Here is a 12431-nt window from a genome sequence, read left to right as displayed (position 1 = left end):
CCTCAAACTCGCCTTGATCCTCCCTATTCTTCTCAAAGAGACGGCCCTTCTCAGTCAGGTAGTGGAGAGGCCCCAGTACTCACACGAATGCTGCTATCATACAGCAATAGTGTGTAAAATGCATTACACACGCATACTGACAGTCCAGTGCTTATTAGGTCTATGAGACTGTATTGCATTTAGTAAAGTATAATTAAGTACTATTATTATTGATAGTATAATAGTAAATGAGTTTGGAAATGTTCTTAAACTTAAAACTATACAATTAAGGGAAAAGATGCACCATTAACACTCTCTAGATATCAGTGCAAGACACATAACTCAAACAAATACTCAAATACTCGCCACAAATAATGTAGTAAACAGTATATACAGGTGCATCTCAATAAATTAGAATGTCGTGGAAAGTTCATTTATTTCAGTAATTCAACTCAAATTGTGAAACTCGTGTATTAAATAAATTCAATGCACACAGACTGAAGTAGTTTAAGTCTTTGGTTCTTTTAATTGTGATGATTTTGGCTCACATTTAACAAAAACCCACCAATTCACTATCTAATTTCACTATCTAGGTAATTTATTGAGATGCACCTGTATAATATAATATAATATAATATAAGCAAAGTTCAGTGTCTCGTCAAAATTTAAATTATTAGCTACAACCCTAATAAAAGAATCTGGTGCTGGGATGCATTTCTACTTTTTGTGCAGAAAGAAAGGTCAGAAATCATCATTTTCACATCTTCACTTCATTTAGTTCACATTTGCAAACACAAAACTTCTGAATGCTGACTGTTGTAGGCTTCACAAAATGAACTACTAATTTAACAGGTCTAGAGCTCCGGCTAACAAGCAAGAGAGTATCATTCCTGTCGGGCCAGCATCCAAGACTAAATTAATAACATCCAAAATTAGCAGTGAGTAATGCAACCTGAGCTTACCATTTCAAACCTGTTGATCTCTGCTATATAATAAACGTCCAGAGTCACTGAGTCATACTTTGTTATGATGGTACACTCCAAACAGGAAGTAATACTAAATCTGTGTGCGGTGATGTGCTTGGTCGTAAATTGCTCTTAATGGCACCTATTTAGCAACTTTATATCAGAACTCAGACAATCAAGCAGAGATGAAATCGGAATGACTGAATCTATGTGCACTAAGAACCAATGTACCTTTTCCCAGTTCTTCCTAGCACATCTATGATGTAAAACAAACATGTAGGCATCACCTGAAACTATCAATGATAGCAGTATATTACCATGAATGTTGGGGTAACATGTTCCACAAATAAATGTATTTGTTCAAGTAACGTAACATGTTACTTATCAAATTTACACCATATTATGGGGGGGTGGTTCAGTTGAACAAAGAAAAAAATATTAAAACTTTTCTGTCAAGAAACTAATATTTGGATTGTGATATTGTGTAAAATAAATATAAATGTTTCATTGCAGCATGTTATTTGCTATTTTTAAATGAAATAGTGTAATATCACATATATTGCTTTAAATCAGCCATGTCATCAAGATATCCATCCATCCGAGAATTTGTATGTATTTTACGTTGGCTAAAATGTGGTTCTACAAAACGTACATTTACTTACGTTTGCACAGACTCTAAAACGTACAATTCTGACGTATTTACAGCATCTAAATCTACAAACCTGATGTATCGGTGACACCTAAAACGTAACTTTACAGACTTACAATGAATCTTTATGAATATTGCAATAGCGGCATCAACATTTTATGTTGTATTGTATTCAGTTGTCATATCAATGGAATCAGACACCGAGGTTGCTTTGTTTCTTCTTGATGGGTGAGTTACATTGATTTTGCTTTTTCATACAACTATTCTGTGTTGACTTTTGCTTGAACATGCTGCGGCCAGCAGGCATAGCAGATTCCTCCATCGTCGCTGTCAGGGTTGTGTACATACGTGTGGGGCGGAGTTATCAAAATAGGGGCGAGGTCCTGTTGGGGTATGGCCGTGTTTGTTTTGGTGCTTTCAAATATCAACATCGTTTGGCAAAAATCACTTAGTGCATTTAGTCATTTAGTGATTTCAAAGTATGCTGCGTGAAAAAAATGTGTTAAAAAATGAGTGTTACTTTGGCTTTATTTAAAAAAATATTATTCCCAAAGCACACAAACTTCTCAGATTACGGAGTGCCTTACTGGTTACAGTGTTAAATATTTTTTTAATAATGAAAATACCGTAATAGGATTACAGAATCATGTCATATATATGTATATATATATACATAGATAAATATCGGCCATCGGCCACCTTGTTGTCTAAGATATCGGCATCGTCTGTCAAAAAAAACAATATCGGTCGACCACTACTCTGCACCTCACTCAAATCTATTGTATTCCACCAGAGAGGACTGTGGTTGCAACACATCGTCATTTGGATATTTTTGGTACTGCTTTTGACATTTTTGCAATAAATAAATTATCGTGGTATCACTGTCTGTCATGTTTCTCTTTATACGTTACATATTTTTAAGAAATAGTTATGGTTAGGTTTAAAGGTAGGGGTGGGATTAGCGATAATAAAAAATATTTTTAATGCTATATTGTTACTAAAACAGTCATTTCCCTGCATATTTCAGTCCATTACATTTTATATCTTTTTATATTCACAATAAAATGGGAAGGTCAAGGGGTCTAAAAATCTAAATCTCTTATCGATAAAATTATAAAAATGCATTGATACAAATAGTTTAATGATATAATAGAATCGTAAATATTTTGCGTTTATAAGCTGTAAATACGTAGCAATTCTACGATTTAAATGTTGAAATACATCCAAATTGTACGTTTCAGCATCAATCAAAGTGTACAAAAACACGTTTTGTGCTTGTAAACGTGACGTACTTATACCTACCTATCAACAATGAGACCAGGCTGAGATATCAGCATCAGCCAATCCCTACTTGCAGTATGACACATTAAAAATGACTGGTTAACCCAATTTTTACAAGCAAAATGTGTTTGGAGGATAAAAACTTTTCAGATGTTACGTCCCTTTTGTTCTATTTCTGTGTTTTCTTTTGTTTTGGGAGGTGTTTGTGTGTCTCTGTCCAGGAAGAAGACCGATTGGTTCCTGCTGTCAAATTGTTCGCCACGCCACGCCCTTCCTGGTCAGCTGACTCCTAGCTGCCTATAAAAGCCTCCTTCATCACTTACTGCATAAGCCTTGTGCTCACTTGCTGTGTTTACTCTGCTTGACCCTGCTAGTTAGTTACAGGTGTGTTAGTAAGACAGAGTATGTTTGTGTGTTCATTTGAGTGTTTGTCTGTGAGAGATTGAGTGTTGTTTGTTAGTTTGCTTAGCCCACTCTTTCGTTATACCGACCACCGCATGTTCTTTGACCTTGATTCTGGATTGCTCCTGTTTGGACCGGTTTGCTCACCTTTGTAAATAATTGTACATAACGGTCCGGGGAAGTAGGGAGACCGACGACATTTTTGTTGGAACCTTTTTTTGATTGTTTTTGGATAGGGAAGTAATTGTATTAACGAGGGTAGTTAGAGGTATAAGAATTAGTTGGCTTTTGTTTGTTATTTTGGCCTTGTCGGCTCCCGAAGCTAAAATTCTCCCAGTTGTACTGTAAAACCACTGTGCTCATTCAAATACTGCTCCTTCTTTCTTTATTTTTTTCAAAACACTCTTCCATGTCATACTCTTTTATGTTGCGCCTTTACCGTAGACGGGGCAATAATCACACACAGCTGGACTCAAATGAAGGTGTAGAACCATCTCAAGGATGATCAGAAGAAATGGACAGCACCTGAGTTAAATATATGAGTGTCACAGCAAAGGGTCTGAATACTTAGGACCACGTGATATTTCAGTTTTTCTTTTTTAATAAATCTGCAAAAATGTCAACAATTCTGTGTTTTTCTGTCAATATGGGGTGCTGTGTGTACATTAATGAGGAAAAAAAATGAACTTAAATGATTTTAGCAAATGGCTGCAATATAACAATGAGTGAAAATTTTAAGGGGGTCTGAATACTTTCCGTACCCACTGTATACCTACCTATCAACAATGAGACCAGGCTGAGATATCAGCATCAGCCAATCCCTACTTGCAGTATGACACATTAAAAATGACTGTGGTTAACCCAATTTTTACAAGCAAAATGTGTTTGGAGGATAAAAACTTTTCAGATGTTACGTCCCTTTTGTTCTATTTCTGTGTTTTCTTTTGTTTTGGGAGGTGTTTGTGTGTCTCTGTCCTGGAAGAAGACCGATTGGTTCCTGCTGTCTAATTGTTCGCCACGCCACGCCCTTCCTGGTCAGCTGACTCCTAGCTGCCTATAAAAGCCTCCTTCATCACTTACTGCATAAGCCTTGTGCTCACTTGCTGTGTTTACTCTGCTTGACCCTGCTAGTTAGTTACAGGTGTGTTAGTAAGACTGAGAGTATGTTTGTGTGTTCATTTGAGTGTTTGTCTGTGAGAGATTGAGTGTTGTTTGTTAGTTTGCTTAGCCCACTCTTTCGTTATACCGACCACCGCATGTTCTTTGACCTTGATTCTGGATTGCTCCTGTTTGGACCAGTTTGCTCACCTTTGTAAATAATTGTACATAACGGTCCGGGGAAGTAGGGAGACCGACAACATTTTTGTTGGAACCTTTTTTTGATCGTTTTTGGATAGGGAAGTAATTGTATTAACGAGGGTAGTTAGAGGTATAAGAATTAGTTGGCTTTTGTTTGTTATTTTGGCCTTGTCGGCTCCACAAGCTAAAATTCTCCCAGTTGTACTGTAAAACCACTGTGCTCATTCAAATACTGCTCCTTCTTTCTTTATTTTTTTCAAAACACTCTTCCATGTCATACTCTTTTATGTTGCGCCTTTACCGTAGACGGGGCGTAACACATAAATGCAAAATAACACTTCTTAAATATAAAAAAATGCCTAAGAATCTTTTCATTGAAGAAGAGAGCGTATTAGTCAGCAGATAATGTAACATTATGATTTGCTTTTTTATAACTAATGTAATACTACAATGCATTTCTTTTAAAAGTAACACTGCATCTTCTATTTTTAGGAAGCCCAATAAATCACACTAAATCATACACATCTAGTTCTACTGCTTTTTGAATCAACTGACAATGGCTTGGTTGTTCACCCAAAAAAATTAAATTCTGTCATCTACTCACTCTCAATTGTATGAGTTTCTTTTGTCTGTTGAACATAAAAGCAGATATTTTGAAGAATGTAACCAAACAGTTGTTGGTCCACAGTAGACATTTTTCATAGAGAGTCAAAAGCTGGTGCACTGTAAAGCTTAAACCTTCATACTCTGATATACACAGTTTGACACTTAAGTCACATCTAAAAACGTATAAAATATTTGTGTTATACACTGCTGTTCAAAAGTTTAGGGTCAGTAACATTTTCTTTTTTTGAAAGGATGCATTAAATTGAAAATGGCTTTGCATTATACGCTGCTGTTCAAAAGTTTGGAGTCAGTAAGTTATTTTTTTTTTTTTAAAGAAATTAACTTCTATTCAACAAGATTTAATTAAAGTGAAAATGGCTGAAAAACCTTTGCAATCACAGAAATACATTTAAAATATATTCAAATGGAAATCAGCTCTTTTAAATTGTAATCATATTTCCAAATCTGACTGTTTTTACTGTATTTTTTATCAAATAAATGTAGCCTTCATGAGCAAAAGAGAATTCTTTCAAAAACATTAAAATATCTTACTGACCACAAACCTTTGAATGGTAATGTATAACAAAATATCAAACAAAATGCATTTGTATTTAAGGAAATGTAGCAAAAACACCCTTTTTATCAGAAACAAATTTAATTAATAAAACAATACTTATGGCTGTACAAATGTCAGTATGTTTATTGGTAATGATATGAAGTACAGCTGTGGTTATTGTTAGAACACCTGTGTCAACTTGAGGAGAACAAACTTTCACTAAATACGACTTTGGAATGGGTAAGTTAAAAGTAAATTTTATAACTAAGTTATTTCTGAGAAAATGCACCATTTGTTTACAGATGCCACTTGGTTTGATATTTTACAGCCAAATTATGAAATGCAGACATTTTAAGTGTGTCCTAAAAGTGTGCAAATACTAATATCTAACCTAAATTTGAACTCTTCTCTGATTACCACACCTTGATCTCCTCTCGGTGTAGGCTACATTGTGCATTCAGTCAACACAAAATGTTTCTGCAAGCCTTGTACACAAAAACAATTATTATCAACACAGAAAACATTTAAATACAGACTAACATTAAGCTGAAACAAGTAATTCAATTTAATGTTGAATGCCAACATTTTATAATGAATAACGAGTTTAAATGAATAATGAATTTCAGGTTCAATAACAGCAGAACACATTTTGCAATTAGCATGTGAGAATCTACTGAACCTCTAGAAGAAGCATTTCTCTTTTGAACAGCTCCTCAGCATTAGTAACCTTTTCCACAACGAAGAAACATGTCGGAAACAGTCTACGCAAACTGGGGATACTGGCAAAAGTAAACTGGCAAAAAATTGCAATATAAGAATAATAATAAATAAATACATTTTTAAAAAATCACTGTAAAGCAGTAGATTAACTTCAGAAAAATCGTTCAATACATTCGAGTCAGTGTTTTAGGAATATGCAAATCGGCAGCACTCTTCTTGCTCTATCATCTTAAGACCTCTCTCTTCATAACAAGCTGCCTATGTGCTTCATTCACAGATGCGCTTCAATCGGGAACTCATGACCTTTCTGTTTAAGCATCTGTGAAATGGGAAATTTGATTGCAGCGCTTTTACATCCCTTTGATCAGGATTTTGTAGAATTGCACAGGTAATGTCATGGCTGCTTGGAAATATTAAATGCAGGGAGTCTTGGATTTGCAGCCTCATTTCAAGGCCATTTCTGTCTGAAAAAGTGTAAGAGGCTGTCAGAATAATGTTTACAATTACTCTACGGGTTTTTAGACTGTCAAGCTTTGCTTTCTTCATCAATATTAATATTCAAAGTGATTGAAAAAGTTATCACTGCAGCATTTTACTTGGGCATCACATTGATTATGGCAACATTTACAGTTAAAGGGGTCCTATTATGCTTTTTCACTTTTTCAACTTTAGCTAGTCTGTAATGTTGCTGTTTGAGCATAAAAAAGACCTGCAAAGTTACAAAGCTCAAAGTCCAACTCAAAAGGAGATATTTTATTGAACAGAAATCACTTTTCAAAAACTACAACGAACGACTCGTTCGAACTACAACGCATATTTTCCAGGATTTGTGATATCACAAATACCAACGAATGGGACGAGACCTGGTTGAGCTGCACTAGAGAAGGCAACGAGTGTTATCACTATGTCGCAGACACGCTAGCTTTCCCAAGGCAGACGAACTTAGAGTGCTTACAATCATCCGGGTTTAAATCGCGCTCAAATTGATTTGATTTTGAGCAATATTTACACTGAAGCTCGCAGGCGGCTATGATAAGGGGCGTGACATTTCCCGACCAGGCGCCATGTGTTTTTTCGAACAACCTAGTATGAGAGCCTGTTCTAGTACACCCCCAAAACAAAATCAAGACTTTGTAAAAGAGCATAATAGGACCCCTTTAAGATTTCAATTTTAGTGGATTGATTTTTTTTTTAATTTAGAGACATTTAAAGATGAACATGAATATACTACAGTACTACTATAATACTGTAAAAGTAAATCTACATATTTAAATGCATTTAATTCTAACAGTTTAGAATTAAATGTTTGCTAAAGTTATTTTTGAAAGTATTCAAAAGTGTTATCAAAGTGCTTCATACTCTCTACTAAATCTTATTTTACATCAGAGGAACAAAGCACAAAATAATAATATACAAAACTAGAAGACACATTTGTTGAAACAGTAAAGAAATACCAGCTTCTTTATATTCTCATCATACCTCAAGTGGACTTGACACACCTGAAGGGCCCTCAAACCTGCGGGAAACACCTGTAAGACAGACGCCACGTGCATAAATCCAGCTGCCACGCAAATTCATAACAGGAATATACAGCAAATGTGTCCATTAATTCCCGCTCTGTTTAATTTGCTACTCTGGTGTTGATTTAACGAGGGTAATAAATGTTTTCCAACACTTTCGCAGCCGAAAAGCCATCTGAGGCTCCTTAAAACTAAACTACATTTCTGCCTTATTCCCTCTTGCGCTGAGAACAGAGCAAAGTTTAGACGACAGAACAACATCAAATGAGAAATAACAACAACAACAAAACGATTACTTATCAAAATCCCTTTAATCTGCACACACAGCACGCAAAAAGTGCTCGATTTCCCCCAGTTTACTGCCCTGTGCTACACGAGCTCTGCACACCCCTTTAAACCAAAGCGTAGCCCAACTAAAACACTTCAAATAAAGCTGTTTAAAAGCATATCATGCAAGAACACTTGATAAGAAAACAGCGAAACTCACTCAGCTCCAGAGAAGTTGTCCGCGAGCAAAATCTGTTGCGAGTTTTTACTTGTTCATCCGGATCAACAGACTTGCGTGTTGTGGGTCTCTCGATATTCTTCGCTTTTAAAACGATGCGAAAAAAAAAAAACGTGGTCAGATAACACTCAAAAATCACCCGAACATCTCTCCGGGAATACCGCTGAACGCGTTGCAGGGTTTTCAGGTAGAACGCGCTGAAAACTGGTGGCAGTTATTTGTTAAGAGGGAGCGGTGGGCACCGCGCGGATCCTGAAGGGTCTCACGTTGACTGCGTAGCACTTCAAGTCTTCAGATTCACATTTACTGGTCTGGCTCAGTGTCACTGGCTCGCGCCCCCTGTCGACAGATATTCGAGTCCTGGCGCGAGCTGCGAAATATAGCGGTCTCCCACGCGCTGAGCGCGCAACATCCAGAACACTCGTGCCTGCCGCATATAATCGAGTGAGTTTAAGATTATTTGAGGAGAGTTTCTTTCTGTTGTTTTCAAAAGTGTTGAAGGTCACTTGAAGGCCGTATTTGGCTAGTTTTCTGAGAGAGTCAGCGTTTTTGAGGGAGACCAGTCACTCTTTTGGTCGCTTATTTGGGAGAGAGCGCACTGCTTACTCTTTTCAAACTGTTTTTAAAAGGCAGCCAGCTCAGGGCACTCTTATTGTCGCTTATTAGGGAGAGAGGACACTGGCAGTTCAATTTGACAGTTTTTCACTCAATTTGGCCACTTTTGTTCAGTGGTCACTCTTTTGGATCACTAATTTGGGAGAGCACATTGGCAACACTTTTCTGTCAATTCAGGTTTTTGAGCGGACTGTTTTGTCAGTTATTTTAAAGGGGTCATATGATGCGATTTCAAGTTTTCCTTTCTCTTTGGAGTGTTACAAGCTCTTGGTGCATAAAGAAGATCTGTAAAGTTGCAAAGACTAAAATCTCAAATCCAAAGAGATATTCTTTATAAAAGTTAAGAGTCAGCCACGCCTACCTAAAAGGGCTCGTTCTAACACGCCCCCACATACCTACTTCACTATGTGGAAATATTAGCATAATGCTGCCCAAATGTGCACTCAAAGAAAGAAAGCGTGGTTTCAGGAACAGCAGTTGTTTTGATGCAGCCATGTCAGGGAGACGTGTTCTCAAACCCACGTGTCTTAAAAATATATCAGAAATTCAAGTTTTTTTTATATCAATCTTTCAAAAAGAAACTATAACATGTGAGGTGGGATAGCCCTGTAGTGAATTTTGATCAGATTTTAGAAGGGCGGTCCATTGAAAGGGGCCCATTCATCACTCCCAACAGTGCCTCAGTGAATGAGAGTGAAAAAAACAGAAACTTTACATTAAATGACTGTGGCATGTGAACAAAGCTCTTGGACGACACACTGAGTGTCCAACTTCTCTCTCAGCAAACTTTAAACATTGCTACTTGCCCTTATATTTTATCTCAATAATGTGCATCTCAACATCTATGTTGTTGTTAATCGATTTTGGGTCAGGGTTAAGGCCACATCTGCGAACCTCTGAATGCAATATGTACATATATTTTGCATTCATACTGCCAGTTCTGTGGTAATCATTGTTTTGGAGCTGGTTTTTCTTACTGATTTGAAAAGAGTGTTCAGCTACACGCATTAGGTTATAAAAAGTCTAAAAGGTGTAAAATAAACAGTTGGGAAGAAAATGGTCTTCGGGTGGACCTTGAAAATTGGTATAAAACAGAAATGCTTGTAAGATCCTTCTTTTTCACACAGAATGTGGCCTTTTCTGGCTCCAAATGAAGCATAATTCAATTTGTTGGTGTCACACCAAGCTAATGTGTGTTTACCTCAGTGTCAGTAAAGTCTCAATTGGATTAGAAGGGTTGTTGTGCAACCTGTCAGCTGGTTGGACACGGCACTGGTTTTAAGTTCCCTGAGGCGTTAAGATAACATCATTTGTATAAGTTGTTGAGTAATTGAAATGACAGTAAGGTGTAAAGCGAAAAGGGAAACATCAGATTATTGGACAGGAATAGAGACAGAATGCGTCCTCCATCCACATTTAGCAGATCAGCTGTTACCTTTTTTTTAGGTATACCTGAAAAATGCCTCAAATACTCTTTTTTTCCATTTAAATCTGTTCTAAGAAATGTTAGGCGGGGTATAAACTTGATTGGCCAATCAACAGTTAAAACAGAACTGAAATCTAGATCTGGTTCTCAAAGGAGTGGCGTTTGAAAACTGATTTTTCTGTGGATCTTTCCACATGTTACAGTACATAATTCATTTAACCAGTTTGTCATTCACAAATCTAGTCACTTGAATTATTCACTCAACTGATTTGGTCAAAAACCCTGATTCATTCAGGAATGAAACACCACTATTGTCTGTGTCTGAAATCACATACTATCTGAGTAGGTACATCTTTTGAATAAGTAATTACTTCGTGACAGCTAAAAAAAAGTGTGTTCTACAGTATTTAGTATGAATGAAATTCAATAAATTCAATAAATTCACCATGTTGTCATTACCATGTGACCTACCAGTGTCAATTGCCTTGCTTTACTGCCATTCACAAATCCTCTCCCGTAGCCTCATGGGATAGTAAAGTCAAACTGTCCATCAGATGTGCACTTCAGAATCTCACCGGCAGAGTTTTATGATTGAATACTATAAATTCAGACATACTCTTTTCAGTTACTGTTTTTGGCCTATTATTCAGAAGGGAAGTATGCAATTTCAGATGCAGCCTTTGTGTTGTTTGGAGATGGCATCTTAATAACTTAACTAACATCAGATTTGAACACTGAATCGGGATGATTTAATGAGCACTATAGTGTAAATGTTTATCAGGCTGTTGAACTCAAAAGAGATGTTTTTACCCACCTGCTGACAGTTTCAGTGGGTGAGTAAAAACAAAGCAATTAGCATCCCAGTCCTTGTCACTGTTTTAATATAGTATGCAAATGAACTTTTTCCTCATTTTCTTGCACATGGATGATCCTAATGGAGGTTAACATCAAAGAATACAAATAAGACATTTAATTCTAATTGGCGGTGAAAAATGGATGTGTATGAGGTGAAAAGAGGAATCATGGAGCCATGTGTGAAATATTACTATTAATCCAACAAAAAGAATCTACACTTTGTCAGTAATTCATGAATAAAAATGTAAAAGGTGGAAAGGTTATGATAAAAAAAATACTCTCGTATGATCAGAACTGCAGGCTTGTTGCTTAATTCTGTTATCTTGTTTGTAACAATGCTGGTGGATATCACAGCTATCATCCGAAGAGAAAATAGGATTAATTATTTTCGAAGCTAGAAAACAAAAACATTTACGCTTTTACAGAAAAATAGCTATTTGAGTATAACAGTGGAAAAAAACATGATACATTATCAGAAAAGCGATGCTACTCTGTAGACTCTGACCCACTGTGTCATGATGGAAAAATCTGAGTGAACAACTCACATACTAACATAACAACTGATATGTTAGTCACGTTGTTCATGACCCACCTCTTTATCTCTGTAGCTCTGTTTCTGAGATGATGCCACAGGTATTTATGCAGCCGAAATGTTTGGCAGAGCTGAATCACATTAAAGCGACTGATGGTGAATTCAGCCCATAAATGTAATGTTTTCTTTGTATTTACACCCACCAGTCAGTATGTGGTCCAGGATTTCACTTTATGATAAGTCCGAAACTGATTACATTCATTGCCAAAATGAAAGTCATTGCGCAATTACTATCCATCTATCTATCTATCTATCTATCTATCTATCTATCTATCTATCTATCAATCTGTCTGTCTGTCTAATCATCTATCTATCTATCTGTCTGTCTGTCTGTCTAATCATCTATCTATCTGTCTGTCTGTCTAATCATCTATCTATCCATCTATATATCTATCTGTCTGTCTGTCTAATCATCTATCTATCTATCTATCTATCTATCTATCTATCTATCTATCTATCTA

General features: G+C 36.4%; 1 protein-coding gene across 2 annotated transcripts in view; it reads right to left on the bottom strand.

The window, feature by feature from the left end:
• LOC107599995 (growth hormone receptor-like) overlaps positions 1-8802 on the bottom strand; it is a 36121-nt gene extending 27319 nt beyond the window's left edge. Inside the window, exons 1-2 of one of the 2 annotated variants that reach the window (XM_016291755.1) lie at positions 8465-8802; positions 7937-7986 (exon numbers count right to left, since the gene is read on the bottom strand). The gene's annotated coding sequence lies outside the window, so the exon portion shown is untranslated. The remainder of the gene's footprint in view (positions 1-7936; positions 7987-8464) is intronic. The other variant, XM_016291756.1, reaches the window with a different exon arrangement.
• Between the last annotated feature and the right edge of the window lie 3629 nt (positions 8803-12431).

This window comes from Sinocyclocheilus grahami, unplaced genomic scaffold, assembly GCF_001515645.1.
Source record: "Sinocyclocheilus grahami isolate Dianchi unplaced genomic scaffold, SAMN03320097.WGS_v1.1 scaffold276.1, whole genome shotgun sequence".
NCBI classification, from domain to species: Eukaryota; Metazoa; Chordata; class Actinopteri; order Cypriniformes; family Cyprinidae; genus Sinocyclocheilus; species Sinocyclocheilus grahami.
Note: the sequence above shows the minus strand (reverse complement) of the source record. Positions and strands in the feature narration are given on the sequence as shown.